Genomic DNA, 5,363 nt, shown 5'->3' with positions numbered 1-5,363 from the left:
ATGTGTGTTAACTGGAGATTTCGACAAATAGTTGAAGTTCTTTGGAAGTGTTACGTTTTGGAGAATAAATAAAAATGGCTGTGTCGAAGCTATTTGTTGAATTCTTTTCTTGGGTGAACAAATCTTTATTGTCGAAGCCTGAGACTTAGAAGATTTTTGGATCTTCACAAAGCTCTCTTCGACGTAGGCGCTTTTCCAGAGTTGAAGCTTCAAGCGGGAAAGATTTGAAATTTAAACGAAGCAGTTTCGTCAGGCCAATACGTGGAAACATATGAGACATGCAACGTTTGAAAATGTCGAATGTGGCAGTCATCTGTGTAGAGGCCGTTAGGGTCGAATTGTTATAAATAGGGTCTTAGTTTTAGATTTCGGTGTGTTCAAACAGATATACAGAAATTCACAAAAATACTCAAAGTACCAGAGCGAGAGAAAAGAGTTTATGCTGAAAATGTATGTATGAAGAACACCATAATTCCGTTCATGTTATCTATTTCATACAAGTTATTTAAGTCAAAATTATTCACTGTCTTTTCTTCTGTCTAATTGCCCTTATTTTCAGTATTTTATCATCATTTTTACCTTTGCATTTACATTTAGCCAAGTTTCCATTTCCAGCAATTTGTCAAAATTTAAAACATTTACTTCCAGTCACTTATCTTCACCTTTTCCAAGTATTTTCATTATCTTTAAAAACCTTTTCCTACAAAGTTATCGCCATTTACTCTTTGTTCATAAAGTCATAAATTTCGTTTAGAATTATTGTCAAAACACTTTTCACTGTTCATAAACCAGAAGCAAACTTAACCATGAGTCAAATCACCCTAATAATAGTTCTCGAGACACATGTCCTAGGATCAATCTAGTCGATCCTGTAAGTTACCAAAAATCTATAATATTGGAAGACTAGCGGTTGTTTATCTGAAATCACTGGTAAACAAATTGGCACACCCGGTGGGACAGTGTCAAAAGAATTGTTAATTACAATAGTTTGCTTTACTTTTATAATGCAAAATTGCTGTTATTCTTTTGGTTTAAAAATTAGTGTTGTATGATCCTTAGAAGTGGTAGGATAGCCAACAATTCGCAACCTATAAGCAACAGAAAAAACGCAAAAAAGATGGTTAATACAACCAGTCAAGAGGAACAATTCCCTCCCCAGGGAACAGGCACAATCGGAGCAAATTCGATTGATGTATCCACTAGGATCCCTAGTGCACAGGCCATACCAACATCTGGATCCGTGGCCTTGCATAATTCGACAACAATGCTCATTATGTCAGGCGTAGCAGACACTCCTGCAATTTCAACCCCTAGGCCACCAGGATTCGAAAACTTTAGGCCTTTGAGAGAATACTCATATGGAATGTCATCTACTGCCATGGCGGGACTTCAAAACAATTCTTCCATATATACTCAACCACATAATACGGTTATTTCGCCAATTCAAAATTCCGACTCTGGCATGAACCATGTAGGTCGAAATACCCAATCACAAGGAGTCCCCACCCTATTACCTACCCTTACAACGAGTAACCAGGCAGCCTTTAGACAACAAATGGATGCCAGTAACCATGATATGGTAGGAGTTCTGACCAGAGAAATGAGTACCATTTTTTCTCCCCTGATACAGAATGTGAATGGACCAACACTGACAATGCCCAAACATACCAACAACTGTCAGCGCAGATGGGACGCATAGCAGATTTCCTAGGCGCCCCACAGTCTTCTGTTCGACGTAGGCCAAACCAGGTTATAATCCAGGGAGAAGAACCAACTATAGATCAGGTTCGACCACCTAGGCAAGCGCCTGACGAAAGGGTCATGGGGGCAAGATTGGAATAACAGCCAATTCGATGGGAAGTCCCTGAAGAACAACCTAGGAGAGTGATAATGATTAATAGAGACCAGGATGCAGACGAAGTAATTCATAGGGTCAGGCGGGAAAACATGATAGAAAATGACTTAACTAGTATAATAGAGAGGATCATGGCCCAGAATGGTCTGAATACAGGACTTCGACGGCCAAATTATTCCTCTCCTATATCAGAATATGTCCTAAAAACAGAATTACCAAGGGGTTGTAAAATCCCTAAGTTCACCAAATTCTCAGGGGACACTAGTGAATCCACTGTAGAACACATAGCCAGATACATGACTGAGGCGGGGGATTTGGCAAACAGCGAGAACCTAAGAATGAAATATTTCCCCAGTTCTTTAACAAAGAACGCCTTCACGTGGTTTACAACTTTGCCACCAAATTCCATAGATGCTTGGCCTCATTTGGAAAGATTGTTTCATGAACAATTCTACATGGGCCAAACTAAGATAAGTCTTAAGGAATTAGCCAATATCAAAAGAAAAATCACCGAACCTATAGATGATTATCTGAATAGGTTCCGTTTGTTGAAATCTAGATGCTTTACAATAGTGCCTGAACACGAGTTGGTCGAAATGGCCACTGGAGGTTTAGACTATTCCATCAGGAAAAAGTTAGATACCCAGCATCTAAGAGATATGGCCCAATTAGCAGACAGGGTTCGACAGGTCGAACGCTTAAAATCTGAAAAGGCCAGAGCGAATAAGAATTATAAGAAAGAGAGGGTTGCTTATGTCGAATTCGAAGACGGAGAGTCTGAAATCTCTGATGACCCTTATGGTCTTGAGGAATTCGAAGTAGATTTGGCTGAATTAAAAGAAGCACCACCTTATGCCTGCAAATTACTTACACCTTCGAATGGCAGGAACCCTATCGAAGCTGAAAAGAATGATAGATTTCCTAAAAAAGACTTACACATTTGATGTTACCAAATGTGACGAGATCTTCGATTTATTAGTAAAAGATGGCCAAATGATAGTGCCTCCTAATATCAAAATTCCTCCGTTAGAACAACGAAAGAAAATAGGCTTTTGTAAATATCACAATTTTTTGGGCCATAAAAGCTCACAATGCTTTCTTTTCAGAGATCTCATTCAGAATGAAATTAGGGATGGTCGCCTCAAGTTCACTGACAAAGGAAAAAACCAGATGAAGGTTGACGTTGATCCCCTCAACATTGCTGATACAAATTATGCTGAACCTGTCGAAATCAACATGATTGACGTAGGGGAAGTGAAGGCTGTAAAGGCAACAAGAACTGAAGGCCATGTACTAGATGGAAAGCAGGCTACTGATGGCCTAAACCACGATGTTCCCTTTGGAATCTCTGTCAAAGGTAAACAGGGTGCTAACATCGAACCAAGGGCCACTGAAGGTCTCAAGGGGAAAGCAACTGAGGCTACTGAGGGCCTAAGGAAGAAATCCAAGGAAATTTCAATCACTGATGGCGCCAGTCTAGGTGTCAACATGGTGGATCTAAAACAACCCCCCCCCCCCCCCCCCCGAAATGGAGGAAGTGAAGAAATGTCTGAAGATGGAGCAAGAGGGGATGCAGTTTGGCTATCCCAAAGCCAACGAAAGCATACGTGAATACCTTTGGAGATGTCACAAAAGAAATTCTGACATGTTGTTGTGCCCAAGATGCAGCATCAGGATATGTCGAAGGGTGGCTGAGGATTATGAAAGATGGCAATGGACAAAGACTGAGAGAAACTGGAGGAAGGAAAGCCAATTACAGAAGGTGTATCCCACGCTAGGAGAAAGCCTTCTTGGTTTTATTGTGTGTTGCTACAAGTACGAAATGGAATGCCTGATGTGTCCCAGGTGTGGGGCAGTGTACAATGGAGAATTAGCAGAAGCATTAGAAAGAATCCCATCTAACCAAGGTTAGGACGGACATGGAGGTAACCCAAATATGTATATCTTCGACAAGAGGGGAACACCTAGGAGGCCAGACAGCCCTCACCCAAGGGCGAAAAAAGTTATGTTTAAACTACCAGCAAAAGTCCCTGAGGACAAATGAACTCAGGCAGGGTCGAAGAAAGGAAAATGGAGAAGTTTTGAGGATGGAGGAAGAACCTCTTGGGCTTATAGAAAACAGTTCAAGGCATCTAAGAGAGAGGCTATCGGGCTAGAGAACTACAAAGGCAAGAATCCTATGTCAAGATCCCAATGGAGAAGACATCAGAGGTTTAGGAAGGCTGAAAGAGAGATGAATCCAAAAGAGACTGGAGAATCCAGCAGCGTCAAGGTTCCCCCAAGTGTCACGAATTCAACCAAACCACCTGTAGGAAGGAAGTTGTTTCTAGATGAAAACAAAAGTCAGAAAGTTCAGAAGGAACAAGTAAGAGAGGAGGAAATGCTCACTGACGACTTCGAGTCCGACGGAGTGTCTTCTGTTAATATGAATTGCAATGTAGTCTCGGTCCTGCCATACGAATATAACCAGGAGATGGAGGTTGAAGATAATGAGGAAGCGGATGTTGTGGAGATGGTGAAGCATAAACCAGTGTGTTACTATGTTCTCAACAATGGCGCTGTCGAAGAGCAGAACGCTCTTTTTGAAAGGCCTCACCAAGGGATGCAGAGTCACCTCAAGCCCCTATATATTAAGGCCAAGGTTGGACATGTGGGGGTGAATAAAGTTCTGGTGGATGGAGGAGCAGCAATCAATCTGATGCCCCAATTCATGTTAAAGAAGACAGGTATGTTCGACACTGATGTCAAACCTCACAACATGGTATTGTCAAATTATGAGGGTAAGATAGGACAGACTCTGGGTGTCATACAAGTGGATCTGACTGTTGGATCAGTCACAAGACCAATAATGTTCATGGTAATACCCACGAAGGCAAATTACAACTTACTACTAGGAAGATAGTGGATACATGGAATAGGGGCAGTTCCTTCGACCATGCATCAGAGGATATCCATTTGGAGAGAAGATGGTGTGGTAGAAAATGTTGAAGCTGACCAAAGTTGTTTCATGGCAGAAGTAAACCATGTAGACAAGAAGGACTTCGACAGGAACTTAGCTCATATAGGACCATGCCACCCAGCTGAAGAAGGCTACGCCCCAAATAAAAATGCTTTGTACTTCTTGACTCTTCATCCCAATGGATTTCAGTGGGATAGGGAAATTATGGGAGACCCAGAAGAAGGGGAATCGTCTGAAATACGACCAACAGGCTGGGATGAAGACCTGTATTATGACTGAGTCTTCTTTTTTCGAAAAGATTTCGGCCTACATGGTTGAGAACAAAAGACAAATGGCTCTCGAAGCCGAGATAACAAACATGGCTGACAAAGCCACATATGGTGAAATCTATAATACAGGACCCGGGGGGTACTCTAAACCAAAACCCCCTGACGAACAGGTGCCTATGAAACTAACAGAACAGAGGTTAGATGCCATCTATGACGAAGAGCCTCTGGGATTCGAAAAAGATCCAGTAACATCAAGTGTGAAGATGTTAGCGCAGGATCC

At 41.7% G+C, this 5,363-nt stretch overlaps 1 pseudogene; it reads left to right on the top strand.

Moving 5' to 3' along the window:
• Positions 1 to 1,555: 1,555 nt before the first annotated feature.
• LOC127135946 (uncharacterized) lies at positions 1,556 to 5,093 on the top strand (annotated as a pseudogene).
• The last annotated feature ends 270 nt before the right edge of the window (positions 5,094 to 5,363 follow it).

Source organism: Lathyrus oleraceus, chromosome 4 (assembly GCF_024323335.1).
Source record: "Lathyrus oleraceus cultivar Zhongwan6 chromosome 4, CAAS_Psat_ZW6_1.0, whole genome shotgun sequence".
Taxonomy (NCBI): Eukaryota; Viridiplantae; Streptophyta; class Magnoliopsida; order Fabales; family Fabaceae; genus Lathyrus; species Lathyrus oleraceus.
Note: the sequence above shows the minus strand (reverse complement) of the source record. Positions and strands in the feature narration are given on the sequence as shown.